Source organism: Ambystoma mexicanum, chromosome 10, assembly GCF_040938575.1.
Source record: "Ambystoma mexicanum isolate Mex_15411 chromosome 10, UKY_AmexF1_1, whole genome shotgun sequence".
In the NCBI taxonomy this organism is placed as follows: Eukaryota; Metazoa; Chordata; class Amphibia; order Caudata; family Ambystomatidae; genus Ambystoma; species Ambystoma mexicanum.
The window spans coordinates 1,565,459,655-1,565,480,127 of record NC_090932.1 but is presented as its reverse complement, the minus strand read 5'-3'; the positions used below and the strand labels follow the sequence as shown (position 1 = coordinate 1,565,480,127).

The following is a 20,473-nucleotide window of genomic DNA, read 5'->3' as shown; positions in this document are numbered from 1 at the left end:
CGCTGGTAGGGCTGGGACCACGGATGGCGGTAAGGATTTACCGGTACAGGTAAATCCTTACCGCCTTACTACGAGGTCCCTTTGCGGGTTGGGGGATTTAACGCCTGCTTTTTGCAGGTGTTAAAAACCAACCCGCCAAGGGACCCAGGGAGCTAAGTACGGTACCGCGATTTGGGGTACCGTAATTAGCGCCTTCCCCATTATTCCCTATGGGGCAGAAATGGGGAAGGGCAATGGTGGAAGGGGGAATTACCGCCCCGCCAACCTTGGAATGGGGCGGTAATTCCCCTTTGCCAAGGCGGTGCCGGTATTTTACAGGCATGAACCATGGCGCTAAAAGCGCCATGGTTCTCCTCCATCCGTGTAATGAGTCCCAGTGTCTGTCACGTGTTAGGTAGAGCTGAGTTGTCATAAGTCAGGCCAGTGTCTCGGAAAGACTAGTGGGACTGGGACAGAGTCTGTCACTAAGCATGCCAATATCTCAGAAAGACGTGCTGGGCTGGGCCAGAGTCTGTCACTAAGCATGCCAATATCTCAGAAAGACTGGCGGGGCTGGGACAGAGTCTGTCACGTGTTAGGTAGAGCTGAGTAGTCACACGTCATTCCGGTGTCTCGGAAAGACTGGTGGGCCTGGGACAGAGTCTGTCACTAAGCATGCCAATATCTCAGAAAGACGGGTGGACCTGGGACAAAGTCTGTCGCAAAGCATGCCAATATCAAAGAAAGACTGGCAGGCCTGGGACAGAGTCTGTCACTAAGCATGCCAATATCTCAGAAAGACGGACAGGGCTGGAACAGAGTCTGTCACTAAGCATGCCAATATATAAGAAAGACTGGCGGGGCTGGGGCAGAGTCTGTCACTAACCATGCCACTATCTCAGAAAGACTGGCTGGCCTGGGACAGAGTCTGTCACTATGCATGTAATTATCTCAGAAATACTGGCGGACTTGGGACAGAGTCTGTCACTAAGCATGCCATTAACTCAGAAAGACTGGCGGGGCTGGGACAGAGCCTGTCACTAGACACCCATGCCAGAGCGACACTGCACCATTCTCTGGACAAGCCTCAGCTCTGTTATTACTACTACACTTGGGATTCGCACAGTATAAAAAAAGTCTTAACATGCCATGAGAGTCTGGTGTGTCTAAAGGCCGTTCTCATGCCATGCCAGTAGAGCAGTGGCAGAGTTTGTCACATGGCAGGTCAGTGTCTCTAAAAGACTGCTACATATGGAGCTGGAGTGTCCAATGGTTGGTAACGCTGGGGCAGAGTTTGCCATACTTCAGGCTGGAGCCTCAGACTAGCTGGTGGGACAGGGGAAGGGCGTCGCCTATCAGAGCTCCCAGCTTTCCTAAAGGTCAGTCAAGCAGCGTCCAAATTAGAGAATCTGTGAGTTATAGGGTCAACCTTTGCCCCATCAAGCAGACATCTGGCCTTGGTGATTTCATTCTCATACGTTCCCCCTAACCTGGTTTTGGGGATAAATGTCTCCATGACAACAGCTCCCAATGTAGATTCACTGCATTTAATGTGTTTGTGACTATCCTGAACACAGAGTTGATGTAGCTTTTCCGGACGGGGATCGTTACATGTTGTGTGTATTCTCTCTATGCAAAGTTCTGCACTTCAAAAGGATACACAGAGCATAGAATGTCCGATACCTGCTGTATGTGCGCGTAATACCTGCTGTATGTGCGCGTACATTGGATGAACAATAAGGACTTCATTACTGAGCAGACGCTCATTGGTCCAACATGATCTTGAGGTTGCGGACCATCTCACCATGCCCAAACCAGATATGTTAGCAGTAACCGAGACCTGGCTTCACGATACTGACCCACCTTCCCAGGTTCAACTGGGCCCTTGTCTCTCCTCCATCACACTTTCCACCTAAGGCGTCCATGAAGTCTCTATCCTCGCCCCGTGCCGCTCCAACGTCTATATCACTCTGTGGCCCACCTGATATCCGCCTACTCTCCTCACTTACAGTGTTATGCGGAGAACACGCAGCTCTCCTTCAAGCTTACCTCTACTTCCTCTTTTTCCTCCTCTCTCATACCTGACTGTTTGACTGCTTTTCAGGCATGGTGGGCTGCCAACGCTCTCTGCCTTAATGCCAGTAAGACTGAAATCCTTCTCATCGGGACCCCAGCACCCTGCTTCTCTCTGGCCACCCTCCATGGGTGCCCTACCCTCACCCTCTTGTGAGGCAAAACACCTTGGTGTCATCTTTGACTCCTCTCTCCTTCTCTCCTCACATCTCAGACCTTGCCAAGAAGTTCCACTATCAGCTGCACCTCCTCAGAGGCATTCTCCCTTTCCTCACATTCCCCCAGAAACTCAATGTCTCCCAAGCTCTGGTCCTCTAGGCTGGACTACTGCAACAGCCTCTTCCTCAACCTTCCTTTTCCCTCCCTTCACCCCCTTCAACTAATCCAGAATAGGACAGCGAGACTTATCCTTGGCCTCAAGCCCAGAGACCGCATCTCTCCAGCCCTAAAATCTCTCCACTGGCTCCCATTTGTTGCAAGAATCAAGTTCAAGACCCTCTACATCATCCACAAGGGTTTCTGGGGCCTGGGACCCAGCTACATCCAACTGTCTCGGCCTAAATAACTCTCTGCTAGTGCCCTTCAGTCTTCTGGCTTCAACTCTCTGCAGATCAGTGTCACGCTCACCTGATTCCCACGGAGGCGCAGGTCTGGCTTCGAGTGCTGATGCTTCTTCAATGGTGAAGCGCAGGACTCTGATGATGGACAGGAAGGGCCCCTCTACTCTGGCTTTTCTGGCTCGCAGGAATATTCCCCTGTGCGTGAAAAGGGAGTATTACCTACTGACGGAATAATGCTCAAGCCTCCCACTCCCTTCCAACCCTCCTCGATACCCTTCCACGATTCCCCGTGAAGTCTCACCTTAGGGTCTGGAAGGATGAGTTCTCCAGCCTGCTTCTGATGCAGGGGCGCGTTGAAACCCAGTTACTTCACTGGATTGAGGTTTGATGGGAGTTCAAAATAAGCTTGACTATTCAGGTGAGGCGCTGTAAGAGTTCTGTTGCAAGTTCAAAAGTTCAAGCTTAATAATAATGTTCATTGTCTTATTGCAGCAAGCGCTAATGCTTATGTCTTTTTCCCCTTAGGGGCCGGGGTTCGGAATGCCGGAGATATGGCGCCGACCCGAAGTGTAAGTTCTGGATGAGCGTTCAGGTAATGTCTTTGCATTCGCTCATTCAATGTCTTTGTCTTTTTTCCCCATTGGGGCCGGGGTCCGGAATGCCAGGAAGCGGCAGGACCCGAAATGAAATGGGAATGACCCAACAGGTAAGTCTTAGAAGGAAAGTGAGCTTTTCCTATTTCCCTTCCTTCTCTCACCTTGTTTTCTTGTCTTTTCTCTCTAGGCTCTGGGAAGTGGCTGCGGATCCGGATGATCGCTGCTGAAGATGGAGGCGCCCAGGAAAGGTGGTTGAAATGTAGCGCTGCAGCGATCGAAGCGAAATGCATTTAAAATGATGTCTTCCCTTTCAGGATCGTCGATGTGATGTCCCCGTGATGCAGCTTTAGCAGGTAAGGTTTTCTTTCTCGCCAATTCTCTCTTATCTCCCTTTGCAGGCGACCCAGGATGCTGACAGGCGTGGCTGAAGTCCAGATGCAGGAGCTGACACGGTGAGCGTCCAGCTGCGAGGAGCAGAACAACGCGAAGCGTGAGTTGCTGATCGGGCGTGGTTTAAATAGCTTTGGAAGAAGTTCCAGGCATGTATCCTTCCACCGATCAGGTATGTATCCTTCCCCGACCACACCCAGGTGGAAAGTAGTTCCACAGGTAAAGTAGTTCCATTCAGGCCTCAAGAGGGTCTGGATGTAGCAGCATGGTCTGCATCAGGTAAGTGCACATTAAAACACTTGAACACATGTCTAGCTTTATGAGCCTGGTGCTTAAGGCGCCAGGACAGGGGTCCAACATGAGTCTGGCGCCTAAGGCGCCAGGACTGTGCCCAAAGGGCCCCTCTTGGGCCCGCTGGCACTTCCCTGGGGGGAATGATGCCTGCCTCTGGGGTTGCTGGGTCGGACCTGGCTCCTTGGAGGTAGGCATCATGACAATCAGACGCTTCTCTTAGCAGAGAGTGGGGTTAGATCGTTCTCCTCCACAGGAGCCTCCCTCTGAAATAGTGTCACTCTCAGACCTGAGCTGCATCCTCTTAAGTTCCGGAAGCTCCTCCAAGACCCTCCTTTCTCTTTTCCCTTCCCTCTCCCACACCTCTGATAATGCCCCCATCTGCCACATTAACTGGCTGCCTGGTTCCCTCTGAGTCATACAGGGCACCAGGCCACACCGTCCAGTCCACCCTTGTCCTCGCACTTAGCTTGTAGACCTTCACTCCTCGCACTCCCGGCATTCCCTGACACTTGCCCACCTGGCCTCCCCATAGCACTCGCCGAGCCCCTTGGGCCCTTTTCCTCCTTGCCCCCCTTTACTTGCACTCTCTCCTCTCTGCCCTGCACTTCCCTTCGCACCCTACCATGTGCGCATTCCGCACCGACCGGCACTCCCCCCTCCCTCGCACTTCTTGTTACTGCACTTGCACGATCCGAATGACACAAGGCCTAGTAGGACCGTTATTGTTATTTTTCTCCCCTGTTCCCCACCCCCCTTTTTTTTGTCTTGTGGTGCTTGAAACACCATTTGTTGTATAGGCACTTTATAAATACACAATGAAATAAATACAATTAAATACTGCACAGATCCCTCAGGAATATACAATCATTGGAGCACAACGCATAGGAGAGCGCGGGGGAGGTGTAGCACTCATAGTTAAAGAGCATTTGGACTGTCACCTCATTAATGCCCCTGGTTACATGTAATCTAACAGATGGAAAATTCAGAGTGGTACATTTCATTGGAACCAAAATACAGAAGAAAAAACGAATTTTGTTGTTTTAAAAAAAATTGGGGGAGTCCCCCCACCATGCCCCTGATTTCCTATCCTTATAACCCCATCCCAACCCCATCTTAACCCCTCACCCTAACACCCTATATATATATATGGATTTAATATTTTAGGTATTATGGTTTTCTGTGAAATGTACCACTCAGAATTATTTTCGGTAAACTGACTGGGTACCCTGCCCCTACCATCGAAAGTTGTGAAAATCTGCCAATTAAGATGGAAATTAACAACAATTAATCTCTGAGTATACTCGTTCTCTACATCTACCACTGTTCGAAGAACAACTACTTGCACTCCTTAATGGCGTTGCCAAACCCAAATCTCCAGTGATTGTGGTGGGGGATTTCAATGTATGGGCAGAAGGCAAGCTTGAGAGGCAAGCGGTATCATTACTATCAGCCCTTCAAGCCATCAGCTTTATCCAACTAGTCAAAGAACAAACCCACAAAGAAGACCATACCCTAGTTTGGGTACTACCTCACCACCTGCAGAGTATATCTACCACCATGCAGGCCAGCTCTTGGTCTGACCATTTTATGGTGAACACGACAATATCTTTACCCTTTGCTCCACTTAGGATGGACAATCAGCCACGACTTGAGAAAAAATGTAGGAATCTTAGAAACGTCATAGCCACAACATTCTCCACTTCCTTGACCACTAAACTGGACAGACTGGATTCCGTCGATAGCACCTCAGGCTTAGCATTAGATCTTTCTCACGCCATCGTGACCACTATCGAAGTCCCAGCCCCAGAAAAAACTAAAAAGGTCAAGTCTGAAAACACAAACAAGTTCTGGTTCAAGGACAACATTATACAGGCGATAAAAATGAAGAGCATTAGAACGGGAGTGGCACACGAAACCCGGCCCTCTCACACTGAACAAATGTAAGGAATCAGCGCAATTGTAACGGCACACCATCACAGAAGCCTAAACGAAATCCTATAACTCTAGGATTAACAGCGCCAGATCCCGCTCGAGTGAGCTTTTCAAAATTCTTAAAGAATTTGAGAATGAAAACTCTGCCTTTCCCCCCCGTTACTAGAGAAATGGACTGGTGCCAGGAGGTACAAAATGAATGTCACTAAAATAACATGTCACCAACAGTCAATTGGCAAGCGTCTCAGAAACGGAGGTGCCACGCATTCCGACCATCACCAACCCAACATTAGCTAAATTCGACTTCCAAACATGTACTGAAGTCGACATTTTCAACATGGTACTGGAACTTAAACCACCTCATGTTTGAGGGATATCTACCCCGTGAATATTTTTAAGCAATACTTGGATGTACTCGTTCCATGGGTCACTAAGATGGTGAACATGTCCTTCAGGGATGGTGTTCCTTGGAGAATTCCTTGGACCCTGCATTGGCGAAGAAATACAGCCCAATAACTAACGTCTCGTATCTACTCAATATCATAGATAGAGTGGCGTATCTCCATTTTCAGAGAGTCATAGAAAAGAACAAGTTCTTAGGTACCCGTCAATCGGGATTCAGAGCTCAGCATGGGATGGAGGCTGCATTGTTGGATCTCAAATCCAACATCATTGTCATGGTGGAAAAAGGTCATCCATCACTTTACCAGACCTGTATCCTGTTCGTCTGATTGTTAGCGCCTTTATGCCCAAGGGTCCACAGTGCACTATATAAATGATGTAAAGTAATGTAAAGCGGCCTTCGGCATTATTGATCATAACATCTTGGGAAATAGATTGAAAGGTATCGCTAACTGTTCAGAGAGGGCCACCCAATGAATGGTATCTTCTCTAGGACCAAGGACATCAAGAGTAGCGGTGGAGAATACTCAAGCCTCCCTATTATCATATTAAGGATTCTAAATCGGCCGTGAAACACCAGACCAGGACTCTTGCTGCTGGGCTAGGATGCAGCGCGCAATTAAAACACTTTTACATTTTTCCTAAGAATTCAGATTGACCTGGCACCCAACCCATGTCACAGCCCCTTTTACAAATGCGCTGGGCCCCAATGGACCATGAACCAGGCCGGTGGGTGGTAATACAATATTTATTTATTTTAAAAATCAAAAGAAATCACACAATTTTAATATTGGGCAGCAATCACCAGTGTGGCGATAATAACACTGTAAAATGGTGGAATACACTTAGTTTGACCTTCTAATATTACATACACAAAGCACAAGTGACTGAGAGCAAGGTTACTTTTTTGGTAGATAGCACCCAGTTAAGAGTTCCCCCTGCAATACTCCCTCAAACCCCTAGTAACTGAATTCTGGGTGGATAGGAAGGAGTAGCAAGGAGTCAGGTATACTAGGCAACAAACGGAATTAAAATCCGACCTTCCCCCATGAAATGAGAGGCAACATTTTAAATCCTTTGCAATTGAACAAAATAGCACTCGGAATTAGTAAAGATTTGATTTACATGTCCGGTTGAATGAGTGAGGTAAATAGGAGTTATAGCAGTATCAGGGATGTAAGAACACTAGCAAACTACAAGCAATGTCCTAACAAGGAGCATACAATTCAGAAAATCAACTTGAAAGTGAAAAACACAGTGCAGCCAAATCACAAGCGTAGAAATTGCATTTTCTAATTTACACAGGTTTAAATGTCAAAACAGCTTTAAAAACGGGTGAAAGGGACAAAATTGAATGTGGTTTTTATGCTGAGGGACACATGCACATCACAGGGATAATATGAAAGTGAAAACGGACCTGTAAATTAATGACTGGATGTGAGTCTTAACAGGAAAGGAAATTCGGTTTTAAAAGTGAAAGCAGTGGACAGGGAGAAATAGGTTTAAAAAGGAAAGGACAAGTTTCACTTAAACTAGATTTTACTGGCTAGAAAAGAGAAACGCCACCCGTGAATAAGAAAGTTAAGCTGCAGTTGTAACCCTTTCACGCTGTGTGCCTCTTTTTTTTTTAAAATATATTTTTATTTTATCACAACCAAACAACATTACAATGAAACATAAATAAAACACCTCAAACAGCAAAAACCAAACGAACAAAAAATAAGGCACTGCAAACCCCATCCCTCCCCCCTATGAGCCTGTAGAGTATCCTCCATCAATGTCCGTTCCATGCGGTGGGGCTTAATCGCTCTCAAGTCCAGCCGAAGCCGACCCCATACCAAACAGCTCAGCTAACAATAACTTCCATGCCGCGAGTGAGCCTGTTTCTTCCTCCTCCCCTACCACACTACCATCCTGCCACGCTGCCGTTTCGGCATCAGCCCATTTTTGGAGATCTCGCCACCAGACCTCCACTCGCGGCTTATGACATTTCTTCCACCCCATGGCTATCCTACGTTTGGCAAGCACATAGGCCAAATCTTTAAGTTTCTCAACATGTCGAAGCTTACGTGCCCTGGGATACCCTCCCAGCAGACAGACCCAAGCCGAGTCCACCTTAAGTGTGATACCCCTCCCTGCCAGCTTCCGCGCCACTTCACCCCAGTAGGTTGCAATCACTGGGCACGCCCAGAACATGTGTATCATGTCCGCATTCTCTTCGTTACACTTGGGGCACGCCTGGCGCCCATTATCCAGAAATGTAGAAATTCTAAGGGGGGTCATGTATGCCCTGTGCGTAATATAGAGCTGTATCTGCTTAAACCTGGCGTTCCTCGATACCTTTTTGTGGTACCCCAAGGCACGCTCCCACATCCCATCCGCCATCGAGGCCCCCATCTCCGCTTCCCATTCCAGTCTCAGGTGCCCCAAATCCCTCCCGACCTTTGTCATCAACATCTCGTACAACCTAAAGACCTCATGCCCCCCCTCTGATGCATCATACATTATTTCCAGCGTGGCATCCGGTTCATTGGCCAAAGTAGTTTCAGACCACGTGCTCCGGACCTCCCGGACCACCCTATGATATGTCACATATTGACCCCTGTGTAGCCCCGACCCTGCCTCCAGTTCATCGAACTCCATCAGGGTCCCATCCTGCCAGATGTCACCCATAGTGATCAACCCCACTGACTCCCAGTATGTCCGGAGAATAGCTCTCAGCTGCCCGTCTTCCTTCGTCAGGGCGACCAGAGGCAGCTGCAGCATACACGGCAAGGGGTTACCCATTATCTGACAGGCACGCCGCCATATGTTCCTGCCAAGGGCTAGCATCTTAGGACGCTCCCTCATCCATGAACCGGTCACCCAGATCACCTCCCGCAGATAGAAGGGGGAACAGTCCTTCCCTAGCAGCCTGTGTTCGGGGGTCTCTTCATCCGAGAGCCACCTGGCCACATATTGTAGTTGCGCCGCAATATAATAGGCCTCAAAGTTCGGCAGCTTCACGCCACCTTTCTCATAAGAGTTCTGCAATTTCCACAATGCGACCCTGTTACGCGTGCCGTGCCATAGGAAATTCCTACATACACTATGTAACCTAGCAAAAAACTTCCTAGGTATCATATGCGGGATGTTATTGAAGTAATGCAGGAGCCTGGGCAGCACCACCATTTTAAGCATAGCACCCCGACCCATCATCGCTAAAGGCAATCTCTCCCAGAACCTCATGCACTTCTCTATCTTTCCCACAGCTAGTTCGGTATTATGCCTGTGTTCTTCCTCGGACGTGTGATAAACGTCAATGCCCAGGTACCGGAAGGAGCTCGTCGCCCACGGGATCCGCAGCCCTGGCAACCTCTCCACCGGCATCCCCACATAACTGCCTAGCGGGAATAGTGCGGATTTCTGAGGGTTGACCGCTATGCCGGACAACCAGGCGTGCCTCTCCAATACCTCCAAGATATACTGCAAATTCTCTTCCGGATGTTTCAGGTATAACAGCATATCGTCTGCATACAGGGATATAAGATGGCACTCCCCTCCCACCTCTATGCCCACCGGATCATACTGCTGCCGGAGGTAAATCGCTAAGGGTTCGAGGGCTAATATGTACAACATTGGGGACCAAGGACACCCCTGCCTAGTACCTCTGCTTAACTGCCATCTGTCTGACACTACTGCGCCCGTACGGACCCTCGCCAGAGGCGCACTGTATAATAGCTCGGCCCACCTCATGTAGCCTGGTCCCAGTCCAAACCGCCTCAAAGCCGCCAGCAGCCATGGCCATCGAACAGAGTCGAACGATTTAACCGCGTCCAGCGCCACTATCGCCATTTCGCTGTCCTCATTGCACCCCCATTCCACCACCCTGTGAAGGCGTCTATGATTCTGAGTAATATTCCGATTCGGGACATAGCCCGTCTGGTCAGGATGGATCAGCTTGCCTATCACCCTCCGCATTCTGGCCGCCAGGACAGCTGTCAGGATCTTGCTGTCCTGGTTCAGCATCGAAAGGGGCCGGTAGGAGCCACAATCATGTCCCGGTTTATTGGGTTTGGGGAACGGTACTATAATCGCCTCTCTGAGCGATTCCGGCAGCCGCCCCACCTCGAACGCTTCGTTAAACATCTCCAGCATGGGCGGGAGCACCTCCTCTCCATACGCTTTATAAAATTCACTGGGGAACCCATCCGCTCCTGGGGCCTTGCAAGTGGGTAGCTGCCGCACAATCTCCTGCAGCTCCTCCCGAGTGATCGGAGCATCCATCCCCTCTCGCTCTTCGTCACTTATCCTGGGCAGGCCTATGTCTTCAAGTACTACGTCTATCTCTTCCAGGCTTCCCCCTTCTCGATCCTCATATAATGCTTGATAATATTCCGCAAATGCCCCATTCACCCCTTCCTGGGTGTCCTCCTCCACGCCCTTTTCAGTGATAACTGATCGGATCGGGGATCTCGGGGTCTCGCTCTTATATAGCCACGCAAGAAGCCTGCCCGGCTTGTCTCCCCCCGCATGCAACCTCTCTATGTACTTCCTGTAATTCAAATTACAGAGCCTGTCCCAGTGTTCTGCGCACCTCTGCTGCAGGTTAGTGACCGCCTCCGTGTCAATCCCACCCTCCCCCAGCTCTTTCTCCAACTCAATCTCGGCCTTACGCAGATCAGCCAGGACTCCACCCATTAATCCCTTGGACTTCGCAATGGCTACCCCCCTCATTACAACCTTAAAGGCCTCCCACAAAGTACCAGCCGACCTGACACTACCTGTATTCGCCTCAAAGCAAGCAACTATCTCCTCCCTCATGTCCTCCCTGAAGGCTGGATCCTTGAGCACCTCCGCCCTAAGGCGCCATGTTGGAATTCGCGCACGTGGGGGACAAAGCTGCCATCGCATGACCAGGGGCGAGTGGTCCGAAAGGACTCTCACCCTGTAGTCTATCTGGTCACACTCCGCGATAACGTCCGGAGTGGCGAAAAAGTAATCCAGCCTTCTGTGTAGCTGGTGCGGGGCCGAATAATGTGAATATTGCCTCACGCCAGGGTGTCTTGTCCTCCACATGTCTTCCAGACCCAGGTCTACCAGCAGCGTCTGCAGTACCCTAGCCGCCGGGCTGGGCCTGCCCACCCTGTCATCCGACCTGTCCTCCCTGGGGTTTAGTACACAATTAAAGTCGCCACCCCAAATCACCGGACCCCCCATCCCTTCACCAAGTCTGGTGATCAGCGTCCTGAAGTATGTCGCCGTGTCCTGGTTGGGAGCATAAGTATTTATAATACACACTACTTTATTTTCCACAAGCCCCCTTACCATGACCAGCCTCCCATCAGACTCCACAACCTCCCCAAGTAGCTTAAACGGGACATGTGGTGCAACCCAAACCAGCACATCTCTAGCATAGGCAGAGTATGCAGATCCAACTACTGTCCCTCTCCACTTCCTCCCCACCAGTTCCAGTTTATCCCGGGTCAGATGCGTCTCCTGTAACAAGGCGACATCTATCTTTTGCCTTTTTAGGTACAACATGACCTTGTTACGCTTAAGGTAGCTGTTGAGCCCTCGTACGTTCCACGTTAGTATCCTAAGGTCCCCCATGATTTATCAGTAGCTCCCTCCTCCCTCCCAGGTCTACTCGCCTCCCCCCCACCTCAAAGACCCGCATTTCCAGTTTCTCTCCCAGGCTCATATAAAAACTAACACACCCCACCCCCCTAACCCAACCAACTGCCCAGCTCCATCCCTGGATCTCAGGCATCCCCGTGTTCGGTTCTCTCTGGAACCCAAGTAGAGAACCCGACAGGGTGTCACCCCACACACAGTGACTAACCTAAACTCAAACTGGGGTACAAAGAACAGCCCCTGGAGGCTCCTCTCCCTCGCATCCGTGTCCGCGCACACGGACCATGTTCCACACTCATATACTTCCATAATAAAGTCACAAAGACTATATTCCAGTCCCAATGTTCATAGCCCAACTGGGCTCGCCGCGTCACTTATCTCTTCCCGTTCCATCCGCCGTCCGCCCATCTGGCTCCTGAGGACAGTTTTGTGCATCGAGCCACTCCATGGTCTCCTCCGGAGTATCAAAGAACAGCATCTTAGTCTTGAAGAACACCTTCAGTCTGGCCGGGTAGAGCAACATATACTTCTACCCAGCTGCTCGCAATCGCCTCTTAACCGCCCCAAAGTTCATGCGACTACGCTGCACTTGCAAAGTGTAATCGGGGTAGGCAGTAATGGTCGCCTCTCCTCGCCGTATGGTGCCCCCCTTACGAAAGTGTTCGAGGATCCTTTCTCGATCCCGATAGTTGAGGATCTTGGCGATCACAGGCCTAGGCGGGTTCCCCGGCGGTGGTCTCCTAATCAGGGCCCTGTGCGCCCTCTCCACCGCAAACCCCTGCGACAGGGCTCCCCTCGTGATCTCCTGCAGCAGCAAATTCTCAATAAACTCCGTGGGATTCTGGCCTTCAGTCCCCTCCGGCAGGCCCACGATGCAGACGTTATTTCTCCGGGCACGTCCTTCCGCCTCCTCAGCCCTACCCTCCAAGTTGCCCACCCGCTGCACCAGGTCATGGATATCACGCTTATGTGCGGTACAGTCCGCCACAGTAGGGCCCAACTCCTTTTCCAAAGTTTCCGTGCGCTCAGCCAGGGCTCGCACATCCTGCCTCAGGAGGTTCACGTCCTCCTGCATCGCCCCAACCTGTAGTTCCATCGCAGTTTTCAATTCGGCCACAGCAAGTTGGTGCGTGGTCTCCCACGTCGCCTTCAGGTCCGCGATCGCAGCGAGGACCTCCTGATTCGCACCACCGGCGGCCATCTCCTTAGTCTGAGCCTTATCCTTCCTCCTGGCTCCTTCTGGGCCGGGCGGCGTCTTGGCGTATTCGTCGAGCGTGGGCTGTTTAGGCTTCGCTCTCAGGAGCTTGGTCGACATATCTCCAGTCAGAAGCGTCCCTCTGGTCGCGCACAGGTCCAAAGCAGGGAAACACTGTGCCCATACACCACAACTCGATTTGAGAGTCCCAGCTCGCCCAACAATCTCAGGGACCGCTGTTGTCCGGCGCTCCCCCCAGATGGGCCGGGTTGCGCTGCTCCCTTCGTTACGCCGAGAGGGCGCACGTATGCCGTGGTCCCGGTTCACCGTTCCTTTGTCCCCTCATCAAGCGGCGGCGGCCATTTTGTCGTCCGTCGAGGTCTCGCCAACAGCGCTTCACTCGGCCCCTAAGTACACGTACGCGGTGCGAACCCGTGTAAAAAATGTACCTCGCGTGCAGCCGAACTTCATGTATACAGTCATCACAATCTTCGCCAAATTGCAGCGGTCCTTGCGCGGTATCAGTCGGATAATGTACGGATCAGCGGGAGACCCGTACAGGCACGTCTTTTCACATGGCTTCCAAGCCACGCCCCCCACGCTGTGTGCCTCTTTTAGGGAGAATTCATGTATTTAATCAAAATAGTACTAAGGACTTAAACCAGGACAGAAATGAGTGGAAGATTGGCACTAACACTTGGAAATCAATTAACAGGATACACAGAGGGTTCTGATAGTTTTAAGGATGACTGCTAAGGCAGTTATGGGATTTCTATGGGATCAGACCTAATACAAGGTAACAGAGCAAGGGATGCAATTTGTGGTTGTTGGGGAAGGGAAATACTCACAACAAGCACTTGAATTGGGTATTTTGGACAGCGGACTGGGTTTCTGGACAGCAAGGCAATATCTGGTCACTGGTCACAGCAGCGGGCTCTCCTAGAAGAAAACAGCTGGGCAAAGGTATAGTCATGGCACAGCGGCACTTCAGCTTTATAGAGCGGGTAGCAGGGCAAGCAGGTAGTACTGGATAATCCCAATGAGGATTCAGCCACCTTTCCCCTTTCTCCCTGGTTATTGGGATTTTTTTAGTGGGGTTTTTCTGGATCAAGGGTCCTGCCTGGATAGGGTTGGCTATGCTCTGGCCTAGCAGTGGAATCTGGAATCTTGCAGAGTGTATATGGAATATCTGGATGCGCAGGAGCTGGAAAATTCAGAAGAGAGTGTCCTTTGTCTCTGTGAGCTTCCACGTTTTATAAGGTGGATGACATCACAGGATTTATTATGGGGGCAGACCTTTGGCTTGACATGCCTCTAACAACTGGATTGGTCAGGGTTTACTGTTACCGCCTTCCTGTCAGCCGATGGACTTCAAGGACATGACCTCCGTTTTATGGTGTGGGTTTACAATGACCATGGCCCTCCCACAGTTCTTTTAGCCAAAATCCATTATGACATAAATTACACATGTTTACAGTTATAGCACTATTGAAAATCACATAGGCAGATTCCAGATTTTACACTGAACATGTCATTACAATTCCCACCTTTGTACGATATTGTTTTGCCATTCTAATAATCTTTTGCCATTTATAGTGGGAACCGCTTCACCTAAAATTCTATAATTTTAGATATATGTACCTATCACCACAAAGCATGTTTGCATTAAATTTCAAAGTTATACCATATATACCTTTCCCATGATTTACATTTTTCTGCCATTTGCGTCCCCCCACATGCTAGGGAAAGCTACAATGTCTTGTTAAGATGTACATCTTAACTGTTAAACTGTTGTATTACTGCATTTTCTGGTTGCAGAAATAAAAGTCTTAAAGTTTATTAATTCACAACAGTCTTTTGCCCCTAACGGCCAGCATTGTCTTCCAAATAAGGACATACTTCCCAATGTTGCTCTGGAGTTGCCTTTGAAGCTCCCCAGTTTAAGTTGGGGGGAGGTGCTGCTAAGAAGTCACACCTATTTGTCCCAGAAATCCATTGTACCATACTGGTGCACTGCCATAGAGTCTGCCACAGAGTCTGACAAGGGTGCAAGATCCACCACCCTTTCCTATTCAGATGCCCTGGGGGCTATCCATTTGAGGGGCGGCAGATCCTGTTCCCAGGAAGCAAAGTCCTTTGAAGCCAGGCCAGGAAAAACCTGATCTGTGGCTTCAGCAAATTATTATTTTTTTCTTTCCTGAACCAGAAAGCCAAACTGTTGGATTTAAATATTCTGCATATGTTTTTAAACAACCCCCCTTCACCTTTCTATTCAAAGGCAGGGCCTTAATTCAACATTTTACTTTGAAACAGACATTTCCTTGTTTGTAAAAAATACCATTTTACACGTGGTTAATTTTCCTTTGCTCTCACTTTACAGTGTGGTTTTCTCTTACATCTAGATTCCAAAGATTATTTGTAGCCCTAGTCAATTTCTCCTACACATAAATCTGTTCAAGGCAAGGGTCCACTAAAACTGACATAATCACAGAGAGATAGGGCTTCTTGTGAAAAGTTAAGCTGTGATATTTAGTTGCAAAAAGTCAAGCATTTTTGTGCATGACTTGGAGTGAAGTTCTTTGTTATTTCACAGATCTTGTCTGACAGAGCCTGTCATTCAGTGAGAAATGCCCCGTTTTGGCTGGAGCACAACCTGAATATGGAGGGACCTAGCTAGGTCTCACTGGAACAGAACTGTGTACTGTTGAAACGGTGGAAAAGGGCATCAGGACGCAGTCATTTTAAATGCAAAATGTTTCCTTTTTCACTGGGAAATTTCGATCTAGCAGCTTAGCAGCGCTGCTTTTCAATTCTTTTCTTTGGTGCACATAAGGAAAACACTGGCAACCTTTCTCACGGTGTTCGATTTTCCATCTTGCCCCATATGTGCTTGGCAAAGACAGCACAGCCATTATTTCGGTGACTGAAAAACACAGTTTTGGTGCAATGCAATGGTGCTCAACAGAGTCAGGCAGCAACTTTGCCGGTACTGCTGGAAAATGCAGTTTGGTGATTTAGGGGAGTTCTGCTGGGTGGATAAATGTACCCAACAATCACCACATGCTGAGTGCCACAGGGGCCATGCCTATCCCCCACCTTGTTTAACGTCTACATCAGGCCACTCATGGACCTCCTGGACAGCCTTGGTGTCCATTAAACAAACTACGCTAATGGCCCCCAGGTACTCCTGGACTTGACCGATTCTATGGCCCTAAACAAGGTGTACACAGCAATTCAATCCTGGATGGCCCTGAACTCCCTGGCCCTTAACAATGAGAAAACAGAGCTTCTCATCATCGCCACTAGCCCAGGGCTAAAGATATTAAGCCCCTTGGATAAACAGTTCAATATCTTGGGCAACCAGATCCCAGGTTGCTGAATGTGCTAAGACACTAGGGGTACTCTTTGACTCATGTCCATGAAACATCAGGTTGCACATTTGCAGTCTTCTTGGGAATATGTGACGAGACGGCTTCATCAAATCGGGCCGTTTTCGTCACTCAATAATAGATCCCTACTTGCCACAGCCTTGGTGAACTCCCGGCTCGACTATTGCAACCGTCTGTTTTCCGGCACTTTACAAGCTAATCTAGATCGCCTAGAGACTACACAAAATGGAGCCATTAGAGCTATCTATCTATGGCCTGGTTAAACGGGACCATGCAACTCCATCAAGAAAGACCCTGCATTGGCTGCCTGTCAAGCAGGGGATCAGACCTAAGATACTATCTTTAACATACAAATGTTGGAACAAGGTTGCTCCTCAATACCTGATCAATCAATTGATCATCAAGCAGCCCACACGCACATTACGATCTAAAGACAATCATAAATTAACACAACCACTCTTTAAGTTGGCAAAATGTGGTAGAGTCAGTGTTGGTGTACATTTCCCAGGGGAGTGCAACGCCCCTCCCCTGCATGTTCAACGTAGCTGACGGACAATGATCACCCTCCTCGAGCCTGATCCCCCTCCTCCAGCCTGCTTCCCTGACTGCATAGGTCCTTTGCTTGCTTTATGTGCGACATGATGCCCACGGGAATGTGGTGCGGTATACAAATTAAATCATTATAATAAAAGTGTTGAAAAATATGTGAAATGCCTCAAATGCACACGTGTGTGGGTGTGTGTGTGCATGCATGCATGTGTATGTGAGTGGTTGATCCTAGGTTAAGACATATTCCCTCTTCTGCAAGCTACAGTATCCCGCATACGGTCTTTACCATCACATTGGGTAATAATAACCGAGGAATGCAGAACAAAGCATTACCTAAGAACAACATTGTATCACAGTGTAAGCTAGTGCCACATTCTTTTCACTTCCCTTTGCGCTGTTGCGGTTTGCTATTCTCTATCCATCCAGCTTTATTGCTATGAAAGCATGTCAACTATGTCACACTGGTGTGTGGATGATGCCACCGTCTTGTGTGACAATGTACCCTCATTAAGCAGACCAGGACACGCAAAGTAGAGCCACATCACCTCTGGGAGACTGGCACACATGCCAGCATGCCCTAATAGAATATTTATAAGTTACATTAATACAGCACATGGCATGTTAGCCTCTACTTAATGGACATTAATGAATGCCCTTGGCTTCTACAGAAGCAAAATGATGTCTTGGTCTGTAAGTTACAAGCTGTCGTGAATCTTGTATTACAGAAGACCAGAGCTTTAAGAACCTTTTGCCCTGTGATGACTATAGTTTAAATATAAGTCTCGAATGAACTTATGTGCAAATCCTTAATAGGACTAAAAAAAGGGATGGCAAAATTGGGACCATAATCCCAAAAGAATCCAGTGGTAGGGTTGAACTCGAGGCCTCCTCTTTTCTAGAAAATAAACGATTTGAAAATGACTAATTTCAACCAACCACCTATTTCAACTGCATTGCAATTTAAAGCGACAAAGACAGCAAGGTATTTTGCCACACTTGAACTCCTGGGACCTGTAAGTGAGTGACTTGTTGATTTCTTCAATATTTTGGATTTCCACAATTTGTGACTGTGTGACATTTCAGAAATTAATCGTGGGGTGCGAGCAGCGTCTCTCGGCTGATCATGACCGACCCCACTCGGAGGCACGGACGGACCAGTGCCCTGCGATTCGAGAATCGCCAACATTTTCTTCCCGAAGGAAGCCCATTCCTCTGGTGTCGCATGCTTGGTGGGGAAGGGACCCGCCGGCAGGCCGAGTCCTCGGATGAGGACGGGGAAGGCAACCTATGACGGCGCTTCCGGGAGTGCCTCAAAGAGGCAGAGGAGTGGCGAGACCGACTCCGGGACCGAGACCCACTGGACTTCTGACGACGACGCAGAGAGTCGCCCCTCGAGTCGTCCGTCGAAAGCCCCGCAGACTTCGACTTGCGGGGCTTGGACACCTTACCTACCGATAACTTCTTCTTGCGCTCCCGCAAGGCTTTCGAAGTGAGCGACTGGCAGTCGACACAGTCATCCGTGTCATGGGCCTCCCCGAGGCACCAGAGGCAGGCATTGTGCGAGTCCGTGACCGACATCTTGGACCCACAGTCCCCGCACTTCTTAAAGCCCGGACGCGTTGTGGAAGACGAGGTAGACATCTTCACAAAGAAATATTACACAAACAGGTTCGAAGAACCGAGAAAGCCACAGAAACTCCAAAGAGTCGAGGCGTGCCGAGATTCCCGAAGCGATCACGTTCGCGGAAAAAACGGAACTGAGGCTACGGGCGTCGTGCGTCCTACTTATAACATCCAGTGACGTCGGCCATCAGAGGAGGCCCTCGAGGGCGGCGTATCAACGTCATCGACGCAGGACGAGATGTCGAAGATTTTCCGAAGCAGCACAGCTGTGGTGATTACTGACATAGATATGGAATACGTCGGAGGACCCAATACCCTCGAATAGTGATTTTAATGAGGTGCCATTGGAGGGTTTGTTTGGATCACGTTTGGTTTGGTTGCTGGAGAATAACTGTTCAGCCTCTTCCATTCTCTTTTTGAATGCTCCTGTCATGATTATGATATGTATGGTCAAGTTAGGATGTGCGTGGTTCTGCTGGGATTGCTGCCTGAAATAAGATTAGTAAAAGAGGTTTGCAACCTATTGGCAATCTCAAAGCGAGCTCTCAATTGTAAGCTATTTTAAAAGTTGGAAAGTAACTCAGGCTGCATGGTAGTACGGCATTGAGGTTGCCCAATGCAGGAAAGAAATAACAAAAAATTGAATGTACTACCTGTAAGTTGCGCCTGCAGTGTTCTCAATGTTAGTAGTTCTTGTTAAAGACAGGCAGAGACACAATAGATGTTACAGATACTTATTTATTAAGATATATGGTTGGCTCCACAATAGGTATCTTGTCTTAAGTGCATTGTTAACTTCACAATGAGTATCTGTTTGAGGTGTACTTTTTCTTAGCAAGCCATTTGGTCCTTATTGCAATAAATTTCCTATTGGTTGGATATATTGTTGGTTTCACAAGAGATATCCTTTCAAAGTCCTTGTTGCAAAAGAAAGGGTTTTTGTCCCTCTGTTTTTTGGATATATTGTTAATTTCACAAAAAGTATTACATTGTGCACCGACGCAGAACGACCAAAATGTGGGTTCCATAACATAAAACAGTCTTTTAAAGGATTTAGCAATCGACCATAGCTCAAAGCCTCTCAAAATTGAGGACAGGCTTTCAGACTCCTCCTGTGGCCATATTATGTATGTACAACATTCCCGTGTATCAAACCTGCACAATAACCTTTTAGTACCATGACATACTGTTCAGCCGCATGCCCCGATGTTGATGACTCGTATTATATGACCATAGCAGAGCACAACAAATTGTCAGTCAAACCTATCAACACACCTAAAACCTTCCGAGCTCTAACCTCTTTCTTCTTCAATCTCTTTTCCTCTTTAGAGTGAAAAATTAACCGTAACCATCTAATGGTTTATCCGTTTCTACCCTCCTGAAGAACCAGTCTCGACAAACTAGGGGAAACATGTGTCTAGGAAATCAGCATGTTGTGAGATCTAACACATGCATACAACAAATCACTCTACAGCAACAACAGATGTATTGTATTACCTTCAATATTTACCTAGAAGTACAATAATACCCTAAGACTCCATAAAGGACTCTCAAAACTCAAGAGCAATACAAGGATCCAAAGGACTTCTCCAAACCAGGAGCATTCCAAAGGAACAAAAAAATGCAAGGAACCTTTATTTTTTTCAAATGTGCAAAACATAGCATTATTTTAAATTTTATTGTAAAAATAAAAAAGGTTTGGTTTAGCCGCAAACCAGGGGACGTAAGTCTCTGTGGTGGATGTCTTAACCACAAGGGCAAACACATCTTGTAGTTGGAGGGTGAACAAGTGACATATTTGAACATCATCATTTATTATTGTAATTAAAAAAAAGTTACATATTTCAGTATGTTTTGTCATGACACCGTCATCAA

The 20,473-nt window shown here is 48.4% G+C and overlaps 1 protein-coding gene across 1 annotated transcript in view; it reads right to left on the bottom strand.

The window, feature by feature from the left end:
• The window catches only part of GGT1 (gamma-glutamyltransferase 1), a 417,662-nt gene that overhangs the window by 343,789 nt on the left and 53,400 nt on the right, over positions 1-20,473 (bottom strand). The window lies entirely within an intron of this gene.